Consider the following 17,976-nt stretch of genomic DNA (forward strand, 5'->3'; position numbering starts at 1 on the left):
CACTGAAAAATCAGCACAATCCCATTCCATCCATGGCCTCCATGATGTTTAAGTTCAAGACAGCCCACAGAAAGACTAGGCCCATGCTAGACTCAAATACCCCTGGTGAAAAGGCCACAAGTACAGCCCCAAAAAACGAAAACCACTGAAAAATCAGCACAATCCCAATCCATCCATGCCCTCCATGATGTTTAAGTTCAAGACAACCCACAGAAAGACTCAGTCCACCCACCACTGAGTACCCCTGGGCAAAAGGCCCCAAAACAGCCCAAAAATCGAAAATTCCAAAATTTTAGTTGCAGCAACTGTAATGCTAGACTAGGCCCATGCTAGACTCAAATACCCCTGGTGAAAAGGCCACAAGTACAGCCCCAAAAAACGAAAATCACTGAAAAATCAGCACAATCCCAATCCATCCATGCCCTCCATGATGTTTAAGTTCAAGACAACCCACAGAAAGACTCAGTCCACCCACCACTGAGTACCCCTGGGCAAAAGGCCCCAAAACAGCCCAAAAATCGAAAATTCCAAAATTTTAGTTGCAGCAACTGTAATGCCCCAAACAAACTTACTTGTAAAATTTCTAATCCAACAGTGATCCAAAGAAAGTCAAAAAGGCCTCAAATCCAAAGATCCAGCAGCATCCACAAAAAGTAATCCTTCCAGCTCCAGATCCAAATGAAAAGTGACCAGGAGATGGATAAAGCACTGGGAGGAGCTTGCTGAACAGGAACAGGAAGTTGAAGACTGTGGGGCACTTCCTCCCACCCCCCTCCCCAAAATGGACTCCTCGCTAAAAAAAGTGCAGGCAAATGTCAACCTAAGGAGTTATTCAGATAAAAATCATCATTTCAAGAAGGTTTATGCTGCTTGCTGGTGGATTTCTTGTGCAGAATTGCAAATTTTATATTTTAGCTTGTGCGAGATTCTTGCTGCTCGCCGCATCACAAATCTCACAATTGCGAAGTACCGCGAGACGTGATCTCGCCGTACTCGCGTTGACAAACTATCACTGGCAAGCCGCGATGACGTAATCGCGCTCGCCAATTCCCGCGGGATCACACAGCAAGATCCAAAATGGCGCAGCACTCGCAAACTATCGAGAAAAACAACTCGGGAAACGATGATAAACGCCGCGCGCCGCAAAATTTGTATCACCAACGCCGCGCGCCGCAAAAAAAATCCGCTGCGTGCGAATTTGCGGATTTTGCGGGAAATTCGCAAATCTCGCAGATTGCGAATTTCCCAAAAATCCGCAAAATCCGCGAGCGAAACGGATTTTCCGCCCATACTTAGTACTGCCACTTGAACTCGGCATTTAAAACTACTTGCCAAGCCTTAAACTCCAATTTTATTACATATCAGTAACCCCTAAGGTAGGCCCTAGGTAGTCCTAGGGGCATCATGCTATGTAAGTAAAAGGTAAGACATGTACTGTGGTAGTTTGTATGTCCTAGTAGTATCAAACAGTCTATTACATTTTTCACTACTGTGAGGTCTGCCCCTCTCATAGGTTAGCATTGGGTATTCCCTTATACTTTTTGGGGGGTAATTCCATATCAGAGAGGAGAAGCTTTATTTATTTATTGATAAATCCTATCTACTGGTGAGGTTGTATTTAATCTTACTATTGTATAAATGCCATTTTTAGAGAGTGAGCATTTCTCTGCACTTACTGCTCTATTTGCATCAAAACCTGTCTTCAATTGACGTCTGGATTGGGCTGCAAGACAGCTACATATGTGCATTCCCTGTAGACAGCCACAACACAGGTCACTCAACTGCAACTGCATTCATCTGCATTCTGATTGGCCTGGGGGAGAGCTCCGCTCCCCTTACCGCAAATATGTTCAAGAACGATAATTTATGTCAGTAAGTACAGTATACCTACATCTTATAATCATGTGTGTTTAAATAATTTGTCGTTAGATCATTTAAATATTGAAAAGGATCTGTTTTTATTAGACATTTTACAAAAACAACTGGTACATTTGGGAATTCTGTAAAGGAAAAACCCAACTGCCGTGACATTGCCAACCACAATGCCGTGACTCGGATTCGAACCGAGGTTGCTGCGGCCACAACGCAGAGTACTAACCACTATACGATCACGGCGAGCTACTTGGTCTCAATAACGTATAGTGACATGAAGAAATTATAATTCGGAACACTCAGGGCTACTCCTGTGATAGGCTGAATGTGTTCATTGCTTCCACATTCCTTATACAAAGGCTTTATCTCCTCAATGGTTGATAGGCTGAAACCGTTTCCTGGCCGCCTGCTTGTGAACTGGCAGGAGTCAAAGATCACACATACACTGGTGGGCCTGTGATGAGACACCAATGCAGAGAAACACACCTGGCACAGATATTCTATTCTGTTTATTAGACCTGCATCTCCCCTGTACCTCCTCAAGCCATCTGTATGTGAAGCAAGAAAGAGTTAAGGAACGGTCCATCTACACTTTTATTGGGAGGATGCTGCCGTGAGCTCCTCCCAGCTAATCACACAAACAGCAGTAAAGCAAGATAACTACACAGTTAGGGGAGACTGCATGGTTAGGTTTTTGAGGAATTATATAAACTGACCTCAGTGACCCATAGTCAGAGCTGTGGCTAATGACTGCATGCCTAATTATGATGAAGCAAGCACCATGGCTCGTAGGGGCCCCACAACACACTTTTCTTAGCTCATTGAATTAAAGTATAAACTTCTGCCATGTGTGAGTGGTAAAGGCTTGTTAATTTTGTTGCTTTTCAAATTCACGTCTGACAACAAGACGAAGGAACATTGGGCATCAGACGCTTTGGAAAGTAGCCACTAACCGCAGAGAAAGAGAGAAAGAGGGAAAAGACAGTATGAGGTGTGGAGAAAACAGCAGCAGGTGCAAGGAGCTCAAATGAGATTAATGGCGCCTAAATAGAGCACGTAAAGGAACAGTTACAAATCTAAGAAAAGGGAAAGAAAAGACTAGGAAAAAACACAGAAAGAGCCTGTAGATGAAATTCTCTTCCAGGGACAGCAGGTTAAGAGAAATTACACAGGGAGCAGTTAAGCTTGTAACACGGGGGAGAATAGAAAAGAAAATGCAGTTTTATGAAGTGTGTTTGCCCAATCCAGCTAGCACTTTTATTTTATTTCTCTATTTGCTTCTTTTATTGGTAAAGTAAGTTTCAAGTGCATGCACAGTTATGACCGAGAGAGCCAGGGTATAATAATTTGAAGCGTTTGCACCAGCGCTAATGAAGGACGAGAGTTATAGCAAAGATATGAAAGGGGGGGCGATAATAAATATGTGATATGGCAATAGTGACACCAAAATAAGCCACCTATTTATAAAACTGACATGGAAGAAACACTAAAGGTTATCTTCTGAAATTGTAGCCGATGTTAAAAAGATTCTCGTTGTCGGCAGGATTCGAACCTGCGCGGGAAGACCCCAATGGATTTCTAGTCCATCGCCTTAACCACTCGGCCACAACAACTGACTGTAAGGCGTGTGCACATAATCTGTATGCAAGTTTTGAAGGTGTCCCACAGCAAATTCCTGATATTCTCCAATGCACTTTTTAAAAATAATGTTTTTTTCAGCAGGCACATTCTCTCCTAAAAACAAAAATTGCATGCGTATATCTGTAGTTTGGAATACCATAGGCTTGCATGCATACTCTCATGGGTCACTCAAGTTTTTTGGACCTTATGGCACTCTGTTTTCATGCTGCTTTTAGTATATGGCCCATATTACAGAAGTCTACCATCTTTGAGTATTTGAGGCTCCTTTGTAAGTGCTTTATATTTTTTCCTTGAAGAGCTATATAATAAAGGGGTCCGGGAAAGATTGCATTTATGGAAGATAAAAGAAGGCCCACTTGTCTCACCAAATGCTGTAAAGAAACCTGATGTTTTACTCATGTTATCCTTAGTTCGTTTTTGTTAGACCTTGCATTCTTAAGGTGGTCCCAACCCCACCTTATTGCTTTTCACCTCCGCATTTTGCTGTATCTTTTTGTTGGCCTTAGGACTCTGATCACTTTATCGCTACTAATCAGTGCTGAAGTCACGTGCTTCTTCCCTAATCATGTGTATAATTGGAATATACCTGACTGACAGATTTAATTTACTTGAAAGCCCCTTGTAAAGTGGTATACCATATACCCAGGGACTGATTGTGCCGCCCAAAGAAATAGCATTTCAAACCTGTCTCAAGCCTGCTACTGCAGTGCCTGTGCTGCAGTGTACTGCCACTTCGACTTGGCATTTAAAACTACTTGCCAAGCCTTAAACTCCAATTTTATTACATATCAGTAACCCCTAAGGTAGGCCCTAAATAGTCCTAGGGGCAGCATGCTATGTAAGTAAAAGGTAAGACATGTACTGTGGTAGTTTGTATGTCCTAGTAGTATCAAACAGTCTATTACATTTTTCACTACTGTGAGGTCTGCCCCTCTCATAGGTTAGCATTGAGTATTATCTTATACTTTTTTGGGGGTAATTCCATATCAGAGAGGAGAAGCTTTATTTATTTATTGATAAATCCTATCTACTAGTGAGGTTGGATTTAATCTTACCATTGTATAAATGCCATTTTTAGAGAGTGAGCATTTCTCTGCACTTACTGCTCTATTTGCATGTAAACCTGTCTTCAATTGACGTCTGGATTGGGCTGCGAGACAGCTACATATGTGCATTCCCTGTAGACAGCCACAACACAGGTCACTCAACTGCAACTGCATTCATCTGCATTCTGATTGGCCTGGGGGAGAGCTCCGCTCCCCTTACCGCAAATATGTTCAAGAACGATAATTTATGTCAGTAAGTACAGTATACCTACATCTTATAATCATGTGTGTTTAAATAATTTGTCGTTAGATTGTTTAAATATTGAAAAGGATCTGTTTTTAATAGACATTTTACAAAAACAACTGGTACATTTGGGAATTCTGTAAAGGAAAAACCCAACTGCCGTGACATTGCCAACCACAATGCTTTCACTCGGATTCGAACCGAGGTTGCTGCGGCCACAACGCAGAGTACTAACCACTATACGATCACGGCGAGCAACTTGGGCTCAATAACGTACGGTGACATGAAGAAATTATAATTCGGAACACTCAGGGCTACTCCTGTGATAGGCTGAATGTGTTCATTGCTTCCTCATTCATTATACAAAGGCTTTATCTCCTCAGTGGTTGATAGGCTGAAACCGTTTCCTGGCCGCCTGCTTGTGAACTGGCAGGAGTCAAAGATCACACATACACTGTTGGGCCTGTGATGGGAAACCAATGCAGAGAAACACACCTGGGGCAGATATTCTATTCTGTTTATTAGACCTGCATCTCCCCTGTACCTCCTCAAGCCATCTGTATGTGAAGCAAGAAAGAGTTAAGGAACGGTCCATCTACACTTTTATTGAGAGGATGCTGCCGTGAGCTCCTCCCAGCTAATCACACAAACAGCAGTGAAGCAAGATAACTACACAGTTAGGGGGGACTGCATAGTTAGGTTTTTGAGGAATTATTGAAACTGACCTCAGTGACCCATAATCAGAGCTGTGGCTAATGACTGCATGCCTAATTATGATGAAGCAAGCACCATGGCTCGTAGGGGCCCCACAACACACTTTTCTTAGCTCATTGAATTAAAGTATAAACTTCTGCCATGTGTGAGTGGTAAAGGCTTGTTAATTTTGTTGCTTTTCAAATTCACGTCTGACAACAAGACGAAGGAACATTGGGGCATCAGACGCTTTGGAAAGTAGCCACCAACCGCAGAGAAAGAGAGAAAGAGGGAAAAGACAGTATGAGGTGTGGAGAAAACAGCAGCAGGTACAAGGAGCTCAAATGAGATGAATGGCGCCTAAATAGAGCACGTAAAGGAACAGTTACAAATCTAAGAAAAGGGAAAGAAAAGACTAGGAAAAAACACAGAAAGAGCTTGTAGATGAAATTCTCTTCCAGGAACAGCAGGTTAAGAGAAATTACACAGGGAGCAATTAAGCTTGTAACACGGGGGAGAATAGAAAAGAAAATGCAGTTTTTATGAAGTGTGTTTGCCTAATCCAGCTAGCACTTTTATTTTATTTCTCTATTTGCTTCTTTCATTGGTAAAGTAAGTTTCAAGTGCATGCACAGGTATGACCGAGAGAGCCAGGGTATAATAATTTGAAGCATTTGCACCAGCGCTAATGAAGGACGAGAGTTATAGCAAAGATATGAAAGGGGGAGCGATAATAAATATGTGATATGGCAATAGTGACACCAAAATAAGCCACCTATTTATAAAACTGACATGGAAGAAATACTAAAGATTAACTTCTGAAATTGTAGCCGATGTTAAAAAAATTCTCGTTGTCGGCAGGATTCAAACCTGCGCGGGGAGACCCCAATGGATTTCTAGTCCATCGCCTTAACCACTCGGCCACAACAACTGACTGTAAGGCGTGTGCACATAATCTGTATGCAAGTTTTCAAGGTGTCCCACAGCACATTCCTGATATTCTGCAATGCACTTTTTAAAAATAATGTTTTTTTCAGCAGGCACATTCTCTCCTAAAAACAAAAATTGCATGCGTATATCTCTAGTTTGGAATACCATAGGCTTGCATGCATACTCTCATGGGTCACTCAAGTTTTTTGGACCCTATTGCACTCTGTTTTCGTGCTGCTTTTAGTATATGGCCCATATTACAGAAGTCTACCATCTTTGAGTATTTGAGGCTCCTTTGTAAGTGCTTTATATTTTTTCCTTGAAGAGCTATATAATAAAGGGGTCCGGGAAAGATTGCATTTATGGAAGATAAAAGAAGGCCCACTTGTCTCACCAAATGCTGTAGAGAAACCTGATGTTTTACTCATGTTATCCTTAGTTCTTTTTTGTTAGACCTTGTATTCTTAAGGTGGTCCCAACCCCACCTTATTGCTTTTCACCTCCGCATTTTGCTGTATCTTTTTGTCGGCCTTAGGACTCTGATCACTTTATCGCTACTAATCAGTGCTGAAGTGCACGTGCTTCTTCCCTAATCATGTGCATAAATGGAGTATACCTGACTAACAGATTTAATTTACTTGAAAGCCCCTTGTAAAGTGGTATACCATATACCCAGGGACTGATTGTGCCGCCCAAAGAAATAGCATTTCAAACCTGTCTCAAGCCTGCTACTGCAGTGCCTGTGCTGCAGTGTACTGCCACTTCGACTTGGCATTTAAAACTACTTGCCAAGCCTTAAACTCCAATTTTATTACATATCAGTAACCCCTAAGGTAGGCCCTAGGTAGTCCTAGGGGCATCATGCTATGTAAGTAAAAGGTAAGACATGTACTGTGGTAGTTTGTATGTCCTAGTAGTATCAAACAGTCTATTACATTTTTCACTACTGTGAGGTCTGCCCCTCTCATAGGTTAGCATTGGGTATTCCCTTATACTTTTTGGGGGGTAATTCCATATCAGAGAGGAGAAGCTTTATTTATTTATTGATAAATCCTATCTACTGGTGAGGTTGGATTTAATCTTACTATTGTATAAATGCCATTTTTAGAGAGTGAGCATTTCTCTGCACTTACTGCTCTATTTGCATGAAAACCTGTCTCCAATTGACGTCTGGATTGGGCTGCGAGACAGCTACATTTGTGCATTCCCTGTAGACAGCCACAACACAGGTCACTCAACTGCAACTGCATTCACCTGCATTCTGATTGGCCTGGGTGAGAGCTCCGCTCCCCTTACCGCAAATATGTTCAAGAACAATAATTTATGTCAGTAAGTACAGTATACCTACATCTTATAATCATGTGTGTTTAAAAAATTTGTCGTTAGATCGTTTAAATATTGAAAAGGATCTGTTTTTAATAGACATTTTACAAAAACAACTGGTACATTTGGGAATTCTGTAAAGGAAAAACCCAACTGCCGTGACATTGCAAACCACAATGCCGTGACTCGGATTCGAACCGAGGTTGCTGCGGCCACAACGCAGAGTACTAACCACTATACGATCACGGCGAGCTACTTGGGCTCGATAACGTACAGTGACATGAAGAAATTATAATTCGGAACACTCAGGGCTACTCCTGTGATAGGCTGAATGTGTTCATTGCTTCCTCATTCCTAATACAAAGGCTTTATCTCCTCAGTGGTTGATAGGCTGAAACCGTTTCCTGGCCGCCTGCTTGTGAACTGGCAGGAGTCAAAGATCACACATACACTGGTGGGCCTGTGATGGGACACCAATGCAGAGAAACACACCTGGCGCAGATATTCTATTCTGTTTATTAGACCTGCATCTCCCCTGTACCTCCTCAAGCCATCTGTATGTGAAGCAAGAAAGAGTTAAGGAACGGTCCATCTACACTTTTATTGAGAGGATGCTGCCGTGAGCTCCTCCCAGCTAATCACACAAACAGCAGTAAAGCAAGATAACTACACAGTTAGGGGGGACTGCATGGTTAGGTTTTTGAGGAATTATTGAAACTGACCTCAGTGACCCATAACCAGAGCTGTGGCTAATGACTGCATGCCTAATTATGATGAAGCAAGCACTATGGCTCGTAGGGGCCCCACAACACACTTTTCTTAGCTCATTGAATTAAAGTATAAACTTCTGCCATGTGTGAGTGGTAAAGGCTTGTTAATTTTGTTGCTTTTCAAATTCACGTCTGACAACAAGACGAAGGAACATTGGGGCATCAGACGCTTTGGAAAGTAGCCACCAACCGCAGAGAAAGAGAGAAAGAGGTCAAAGGCAGTATGAGGTGTGGAGAAAACAGCAGCAGGTACAAGGAGTTCAAATGAGATTAATGGCGCCTAAATAGAGCACGTAAAGGAACAGTTACAAATCTAAGAAAAGGGAAAGAAAAGACTAGGAAAAAACACAGAAAGAGCTTGTAGATGAAATTCTCTTCCAGGAACAGCAGGTTAAGAGAAATTACACAGGGAGCAGTTAAGCTTGTAACACGGGGGAGAATAGAAAAGAAAATGCAGTTTTATGGTGTGTTTTTGCCTAATCCAGCTAGCACTTTTATTTTTTTTCTCTATTTGCTTCTTTTATTGGTAAAGTAAGTTTCAAGTGCATGCACAGGTATGACCGAGAGAGCCAGGGTATAATAATTTGAAGCGTTTGCACCAGCGCTAATGAAGGACGAGAGTTATAGCAAAGATATGAAAGGGGGAGCGATAATAAATATGTGATATGGCAATAGTGACACCAAAATAAGCCACCTATTTATAAAACTGACATGGAAGCAATACTAAAGGTTAACTTCTGAAATTGTAGCCGATGTTAAAAAGATTCTCGTTGTCGGCAGGATTCGAACCTGCGCAGGGAGACCCCAATGGATTTCTAGTCCATCGCCTTAACCACTCGGCCACAACAACTGACTGTGAGGCGTGTGCACATAATCTGTATGCAAGTTTTCAAGCTGTCCCACAGCAAATTCCTGATATTCTGCAATGCACTTTTTAAAAATAATGTTTTTTTCAGCAGGCACATTCTCTCCTAAAAACAAAAATTGCATGCATATATCTCTAGTTTGGAATACCATAGGCTTGCATGCATACTCTCATGGGTCACTCAAGTTTTTTGGACCCTATTGCACTCTGTTTTCATGCTGCTTTTAGTATATGGCCCATATTACAGAAGTCTACCATCTTTGAGTATTTGAGGCTCCTTTGTAAGTGCTTTATATTTTTTCCTTGAAGAGCTATATAATAAAGGGGTCCGGGAAAGATTGCATTTATGGAAGACAAAAGAAGGCCCACTTGTCTCACCAAATGCTGTACAGAAACCTGATGTTTTACTCATGTTATCCTTAGTTCGTTTTCGTTAGACCTTGCATTCTTAAGGTGGTCCCAACCCCACCTTATTGCTTTTCACCTCCGCATTTTGCTGTATCTTTTTGTTGGCCTTGGGACTCTGATCACTTTATCGCTACTAATCAGTGCTGAAGTGCACGTGCTTCTTCCCTAATCATGTGTATAATTGGAGTATACCTGACTGACAGATTTAATTTACTTGAAAGCCCCTTGTAAAGTGGTATACCATATACCCAGGGACTGATTGTGCCGCCCAAAGAAATAGCATTTCAAACCTGTCTCAAGCCTGGTACTGCAGTGCCTGTGCTGCAGTGTACTGCCACTTCGACTTGGCATTTAAAACTACTTGCCAAGCCTTAAACTCCAATTTTATTACATATCAGTAACCCCTAACGTAGGCCCTAGGTAGTCCTAGGGGCATCATGCTATGTATGTAAAAGGTAAGACATGTACTGTGGTAGTTTGTATGTCCTAGTAGTATCAAACAGTCTATTACATTTTTCACTACTGTGAGGTCTGCCCCTCTCATAGGTTAGCATTGGGTATTCCCTTATACTTTTTGGGGGGTAATTCCATATCAGAGAGGAGGAGCTTTATTTATTTATTGATAAATCCTATCTACTGGTGAGGTTGGATTTAATCTTACTATTGTATAAATGCCATTTTTAGAGAGTGAGCATTTCTCTGCACTTACTGCTCTATTTGCATGAAAACCTGTCTTCAATTGACTTCTGGATTGGGCTGCGAGACAGCTATATATGTGCATTCCCTGTAGACAGCCACAACACAGGTCACTCAACTGCAACTGCATTCATCTGCATTCTGATTGGCCTGGGGGAGAGCGCCGCTCCCCTTACCGCAAATATGTTCAAGAACGATAATTTATGTCAGTAAGTACAGTATACCTGCATCTTATAATCATGTGTGTTTAAATAATTTATCGTTAGATCGTTTAAATATTGAAAAGGATCTGTTTTTAATAGACATTTTACAAAAACAACTGGTACATTTGGGAATTCTGTAAAGGAAAAACCCAACTGCCGTGACATTGCCAACCACAATGCCGTGACCCGGATTCGAACCGAGGTTGCTGCGGCCGCAACATAGAGTACTAACCACTATACGATCACGGCGAGCTACTTTTACACAATAATGTACAGTGACATCAAGAAATTATAATTCGGAACACTCAGGGCTACTCCTGTGATAGGCTGAATGTGTTCATTGCTTCCTCATTCCTTATACAAAGGCTTTATCTCCTCAGTGGTTGATAGGCTGAAACAGTTTCCTGGCCGCCTGCTTGTGAACTGGCAGGAGTCAAAGATCACACATACACTGGTGGGCCTGTGATGGGACACCAATGCAGAGAAACACACCTGGTGCAGATATTTTATTCTGTTTATTAGACCTGCATCTCCCCTGTACCTCCTCAAGCCATCTGTATGTGAAGCAAGAAAGAGTTAAGGAACGGTCCATCTACACTTTTATTGGGAGGATGCTGCCGTGAGCTCCTCCCAGCTAATCACACAAACAGCAGTAAAGCAGGATAACTACACAGTTAGGGGGGACTGCATGGTTAGGTTTTTGAGGAATTATTGAAACTGACCTCAGTGACCCATAACCAGAGCTGTGGCTAATAACTGCATGCCTAATTATGATGAAGCAAGCACCATGGCTCGTAGGGGCCCCACAACACACTTTTCTTAGCTCATTGAATTAAAGTATAAACTTCTGCCATGTGTGAGTGGTAAAGGCTTGTTAATTTTGTTGCTTTTCAAATTCACGTCTGACAACAAGACGAAGGAACATTGGGGCATCAGACGCTTTGGAAAGTAGCCACCAACCGCAGAGAAAGAGAGAAGGAGGGAAAAGGCAGTATGAGGTGTGGAGAAAACAGCAGCAGGTACAAGGAGCTCAAATTAAATTAATGGCGCCTAAATAGAGCACGTAAAGGAACAGTTACAAATCTAAGAAAAGGGAAAGAAAAGACTAGGAAAAAACACAGAAAGAGCTTGTAGATGAAATTCTCTTCCAGGAACAGCAGGTTAAGAAAAATTACACAGGGAGCAGTTAAGCTTGTAACACGGGGGAGAATAGAAAAGAAAATGCAGTTTTATGAAGTGTGTTTGCCTAATCCAGCTAGCACTTTTATTTTATTTCTCTATTTGCTTCTTTTATTGGTAAAGTAAGTTTCAAGTGCATGCACAGGTATGACCGAGAGAGCCAGGGTATAATAATTTGAAGCGTTTGCACCAGCGCTAATGGAGGACGAGAGTTATAGCAAAGATATGAAAGGGGGAGCGATAATAAATATGTGATATGGCAATAGTGACACCAAAATAAGCCACCTATTTATAAAACTGACATGGAAGAAATACTAAAGGTTAACTTCTGAAATTGTAGCCGATGTTAAAAAGATTCTCGTTGTCGGCAGGATTCGAACCTGCGCAGGGAGACCCCAATGGATTTCTAGTCCATCGCCTTAACCACTCAGCCACAACAACTGACTGTAAGGCATGTGCACATAATCTGTATGCAAGTTTTCAAGGTGTCCCACAGCAAATTCCTGATATTCTGCAATGCAATTTTTAAAAATAATGTTTTTTTCAGCAGGCACATTCTCTCCTAAAAACAAAAATTGCATGCGTATATCTCTAGATTGGAATACCATAGGCTTGCATGCATACTCTCATGGGTCACTCAAGTTTTTTGGACCCTATTGCACTCTGTTTTCGTGCTGCTTTTAGTATATGGCCCATATTACAGAAGTCTACCATCTTTGAGTATTTGAGGCTCCTTTGTAAGTGCTTTATATTTTTTCCTTGAAGAGCTATATAATAAAGGGGTCCGGGAAAGATTGCATTTATGGAAGATAAAAGAAGGCCCACTTGTCTCACCAAATGCTGTAGAGAAACCTGATGTTTTACTCATGTTATCCTTAGTTCGTTTTTGTTAGACCTTGCATTCTTAAGGTGGTCCCAACCCCACCCTATTGCTTTTCACCTCCGCATTTTGCTGTATCTTTTTGTTGGCCTTAGGACTCTGATCACTTTATCGCTACTAATCAGTGCTGAAGTGCACATGCTTCTTCCCTAATCATGTGTATAATTGGAGTATACCTGACTGACAGATTTAATTTACTTGAAAGCCCCTTGTAAAGTGGTATACCTTATACCCAGGGACTGATTGTGCCGCCCAAAGAAATAGCATTTCAAACCTGTCTCAAGCCTGCTACTGCAGTGCCTGTGCTGCAGTGTACTGCCACTTCGACTTGGCATTTAAAACTACTTGCCAAGCCTTAAACTCCAATTTTATTACATATCAGTAACCCCTAAGGTAGGCCCTAAGTAGTCCTAGGGGCATCATGCTATGTAAGTAAAAGGTAAGACATGTACTGTGGTAGTTTGTATGTCCTAGTAGTATCAAACAGTCTATTACATTTTTCACTACTGTGAGGTCTGCCCCTCTCATAGGTTAGCATTGGGTATTCCCTTATTCTTTTTGGGGGGTAATTCCATATCAGAGAGGAGAAGCTTTATTTATTTATTGATAAATCCTATCTACTGGTGAGGTTGGATTTAATCTTACTATTGTATAAATGCCATTTTTAGAGAGTGAGTATTTCTCTGCACTTACTGCTCTATTTGCATGAAAACCTGTCTTCAATTGACGTCTGGATTGGGCTGCGAGACAGCTACATATGTGCATTCCCTGTAGACAGCCACAACACAGGTCACTCAACTGCAACTGCATTCATCTGCATTCTGATTGGCCTGGGGGAGAGCTCCGCTCCCCTTACCGCAAATATGTTCAAGAACGATAATTTATGTCAGTAAGTACAGTATACATACATCTTATAATCATGTGTGTTTAAATAATTTGTCGTTAGATCGTTTAAATATTGAAAAGGATCTGTTTTTAATAGACATTTTACAAAAACAACTGGTACATTTGGGAATTCTGTAAAGGAAAAACCAGACTGCCGTGACATTGCCAACCACAATGCCGTGACTCGGATTCGAACCGAGGTTGCTGCGGCCACAACGCAGAGTACTAACCACTATACGATCACGGCGAGCTACTTGGGCTCAATAACGTACAGTGACATGAAGAAATTATAATTCGGAACACTCAGGGCTACTCCTGTGATAGGCTGAATGTGTTCATTGCTTCCTCATTCCTTATACAAAGGCTTTATTTCCTCAGTGGTTGATAGGCTGAAACCGTTTCCTGGCCACCTGCATGTGAACTGGCAGGAGTCAAAGATCACACATACACTGGTGGGCCTGTGATGGGACACCAATGCAGAGAAACACACCTGGAACAGATATCCTATTCTGTTTATTAGACCTGCATCTCCCCTGTACCTCCTCAAGCCATCTGTATGTGAAGCAAGAAAGAGTTAAGGAACGGTCCATCTACACTTTTATTGGGAGGATGCTGCCGTTAGCTCCTCCCAGCTAATCACACAAACAGCAGTAATGCAAGATAACTACACAGTTAGGGGGGACTGCATGGTTAGGTTTTTGAGGAATTATTGAAACTGACCTCAGTGACCCATAATCAGAGCTGTGGCTAATGACTGCATGCCTAATTATGATGAAGCAAGCACCATGGCTCGTAGGGGCCCCACAACACACTTTTCTTAGCTCATTGAATTAAAGTATAAACTTCTGCCATGTGTGAGTGGTAAAGGCTTGTTAATTTTGTTGCTTTTCAAATTCACGTCTGACAACAAGACGAAGGAACATTGGGGCATCAGACGCTTTGGAAAGTAGCCACCAACCGCAGAGAAAGAGAGAAAGAGGGAAAAGACAGTATGAGGTGTGGAGAAAACAGCAGCAGGTACAAGGAGCTCAAATGAGATTAATGGCGCCTAAATAAAGCACGTAAAGGAACAGTTACGAATCTAAGAAAAGGGAAAGAAAAGACTAGGAAAAACACAGAAAGAGCTTGTAGATGAAATTCTCTTCCAGGAACAGCAGGTTAAGAGAAATTACACAGGGAGCAGTTAAGCTTGTAACACGGGGGAGAATAGAAAAGAAAATGCCGTTTTACGAAGTGTGTTTGCCTAATCCAGCTAGCACTTTTAATTTATTTCTCTATTTGCTTCTTTTATTGGTAAAGTAAGTTTCAAGTGCATGCACAGGTATGACCGAGAGAGCCAGGGTATAATAATTTGAAGCGTTTGCGCCAGCGCTAATGAAGGACGAGAGGTATAGCAAAGATATGAAAGGGGGAGCGATAATAAATATGTGATATGGCAATAGTGACACCAAAATAAGCCACCTATTTATAAAACTGACATGGAAGAAATACTAAAGGTTAACTTCTGAAATTATAGCCGATGTTAAAAAGATTCTCGTTGTCGGCAGGATTCGAACTTGCGCGGGGAGACCCCAATGGATTTCTAGTCCATCGCCTTAACCACTCGGCCACAACAACTGACTATAAGGTGTGTGCACATAATCTGTATGCAAGTTTTCAAGGTGTCCCACAGCAAATTCCTGATATTCTGCAATGCACTTTTTAAACATAATGTTTTTTTCAGCAGGCACATTCTCTCCTAAAAACAAAAATTGCATGCGTATATCTCTAGTTTGGACTACCATAGGCTTGCATGCATACTCTCATGGGTCACTTAAGTTTTTTGGACCCTATTGCACTCTGTTTTCGTGCTGCTTTTAGTATATGGCCCATATTACAGAAGTCTACCATCTTTGAGTATTTGAGGCTTCTTTGTAAGTGCTTTATATTTTTTCCTTGAAGAGCTATATAATAAAGGGGTCCGGGAAAGATTGCATTTATGGAAGATAAAAGAAGGCCCACTTGTCTCACCAAATGCTGTAGAGAAACCTGATGTTTTACTCATGTTATCCTTAGTTCGTTTTTGTTAGACCTTGCATTCTTAAGGTGGTCCCAACCCCACCTTATTGCTTTTCACATCCGCATTTTGCTGTATCTTTTTGTTGGCCTTAGGACTCTGATCACTTTATCGCTACTAATCAGTGCTGAAGTGCACGTGCTTCTTCCTTAATCATGTGTATAATTGGAGTATACCTGACTGACAGATTTAATTTACTTGAAAGCCCCTTGTAAAGTGGTATACCATATACCCAGGGACTGATTGTGCCGCCCAAAGAAATAGCATTTCAAACCTGTCTCAAGCCTGCTACTGCAGTGCCTGTGCTGCAGTGTACTGCCACTTCGACTTGGCATTTAAAACTACTTGCCAAGCCTTAAACTCCAATTTTATTACATATCAGTAACCCCTAAGGTAGGCCCTAAGTAGTCCTAGGGGCATCATGCTATGTAAGTAAAAGGTAAGACATGTACTGTGGTAGTTTGTATGTCCTAGTAGTATCAAACAGTCTATTACATTTTTCACTACTGTGAGGTCTGCCCCTCTCATTGGTTACATTCGGTATTCCCTTATACTTTTTGGGGGGTAATTCCATATCAGAGAGAAGCTTTATTTATTCATTGATAAATCCTATCTACTGGTGAGGTTGGATTTAATCTTACTATTGTATAAATGCCATTTTTAGAGAGTGAGCATTTCTCTGCACTTACTGCTCTATTTGCATGAAAACCTGTCTTCAATTGACGTCTGGATTGGGCTGCGAGACAGCTACATATGTGCATTCCCTGTAGACAGCCACAACACAGGTCACTCAACTGCAACTGCATTCATCTGCATTCTGATTGGCCTGGGGGAGAGCTCCGCTCCCCTTACCGCAAATATGTTCAAGAACGATAATTTATGTCAGTAAGTACAGTATACCTACATCTTATAATCATGTGTGTTTAAATAATTTGTCGTTAGATCGTTTAAATATTGAAAAGGATCTGTTTTTAATAGACATTTTACAAAAACAACTGGTACATTTGGGAATTCTGTAAAGGAAAAATCCAACTGCCGTGACATTGCCAACCACAATGCCGTGACTCGGATTCGAACCGAGGTTGCTGCGCCACAACGCAGAGTACTAACCACTATACGATCACGGGGAGCTACTTGGGCTCAATAATGTACAGTGACATGAAGAAATTATAATTCGGAACACTCAGGGCTACTCCTGTGATAGGCTGAATGTGTTCATTGCTTCCTCATTCCTTATACAAAGGCTTTATCTCCTCAGTGGTTGATAGGCTGAAACCGTTTCCTGGCCGCCTGCTTGTGAACTGGCAGGAGTCAAAGATCACACATACACTGGTGGGCCTGTGATGGGACACCAATGCAGAGAAACACACCTGGCGCAGATATCCTATTCTGTTTATTAGACCTGCATCTCCCCTGTACCTCCTCAAGCCATCTGTATGTGAAGCAAGAAAGAGTTAAGGAACGGTCCATCTACAATTTTATTGGGAGGATGCTGCCGTGAGCTCCTCCCAGCTAATCACACAAACAGCAGTAAAGCAAGATAACTACACAGTTAGGGGGGACTGCATGGTTAGGTTTTTGAGGAATTATTGAAACTGACCTCAGTGACCCATAATCAGAGCTGTGGCTAATGACTGCATGCCTAATTATGATGAAGCAAGCACCATGGCTCGTAGGGGCCCCGCAACACACTTTTCTTAGCTCATTGAATTAAAGTATAAACTCCGGCCATGTGTGAGTTGTAAAGGCTTGTTAATTTTGTTGCTTTTCAAATTCACGTCTGACAAAAAGACGAAGGAACATTGGGGCATCAGACGCTTTGGAAAGTAGCCACCAACCGCAGAGAAAGAGAGAAAGAGGGAAAAGACAGTATGAGGTGTGGAGAAAACAGCAGCAGGTACAAGGAGCGCAAATGAGATTAATGGCGCCTAAATAGAGCACGTAAAGGAACAGTTACAAATCTAAGAAAAGGGAAAGAAAAGACTAGGAAAAAACACAGAAAGAGCTTGTAGATGAAATTCTCTTCCAGGGACAGCAGGTTAAGAGAAATTACACAGGGAGCAGTTAAGCTTGTAACACGGGGGAGAATAGAAAAGAAAATGCAGTTTTATGAAGTGTGTTTGCCTAATCCAGCTAGCACTTTTATTTTATTTCTCTATTTGCTTCTTTTATTGGTAAAGTAAGTTTCAAGTGCATGCACAGGTATGACCGAGAGAGCCAGGGTATAATAATTTGAAGCGTTTGCACCAGCGCTAATGAAGGACGAGAGTTATAGCAAAGATATG

The 17,976-nt window shown here is 41.6% G+C and overlaps 8 non-coding genes across 8 annotated transcripts; all 8 read right to left on the reverse strand.

Annotated features, from left to right (window-relative positions):
• Positions 1-2,043: 2,043 nt before the first annotated feature.
• TRNAH-GUG (transfer RNA histidin (anticodon GUG)) lies at positions 2,044-2,115 on the reverse strand. Its single transcript has one exon. It is a non-coding gene; the product is annotated as a tRNA-His (tRNA).
• A 1,288-nt stretch (positions 2,116-3,403) lies between these two features.
• Positions 3,404-3,485, reverse strand: TRNAS-AGA (transfer RNA serine (anticodon AGA)). Its single transcript has one exon. It is a non-coding gene; the product is annotated as a tRNA-Ser (tRNA).
• A 2,860-nt stretch (positions 3,486-6,345) lies between these two features.
• Positions 6,346-6,427, reverse strand: TRNAS-AGA (transfer RNA serine (anticodon AGA)). The gene has a single exon. It is a non-coding gene; the product is annotated as a tRNA-Ser (tRNA).
• Positions 6,428-7,926: 1,499 nt separating this feature from the next.
• On the reverse strand, positions 7,927-7,998 carry TRNAH-GUG (transfer RNA histidin (anticodon GUG)). The gene has a single exon. It is a non-coding gene; the product is annotated as a tRNA-His (tRNA).
• A 1,289-nt stretch (positions 7,999-9,287) lies between these two features.
• TRNAS-AGA (transfer RNA serine (anticodon AGA)) lies at positions 9,288-9,369 on the reverse strand. The gene has a single exon. It is a non-coding gene; the product is annotated as a tRNA-Ser (tRNA).
• Positions 9,370-12,229: 2,860 nt separating this feature from the next.
• On the reverse strand, positions 12,230-12,311 carry TRNAS-AGA (transfer RNA serine (anticodon AGA)). The gene has a single exon. It is a non-coding gene; the product is annotated as a tRNA-Ser (tRNA).
• Positions 12,312-13,810: 1,499 nt separating this feature from the next.
• TRNAH-GUG (transfer RNA histidin (anticodon GUG)) lies at positions 13,811-13,882 on the reverse strand. Its single transcript has one exon. It is a non-coding gene; the product is annotated as a tRNA-His (tRNA).
• A 1,288-nt stretch (positions 13,883-15,170) lies between these two features.
• On the reverse strand, positions 15,171-15,252 carry TRNAS-AGA (transfer RNA serine (anticodon AGA)). Its single transcript has one exon. It is a non-coding gene; the product is annotated as a tRNA-Ser (tRNA).
• Positions 15,253-17,976: the final 2,724 nt, after the last annotated feature.

This window comes from Lissotriton vulgaris, chromosome 1_1 (genome assembly GCF_964263255.1).
Source record: "Lissotriton vulgaris chromosome 1_1, aLisVul1.2, whole genome shotgun sequence".
NCBI classification, from domain to species: Eukaryota; Metazoa; Chordata; class Amphibia; order Caudata; family Salamandridae; genus Lissotriton; species Lissotriton vulgaris.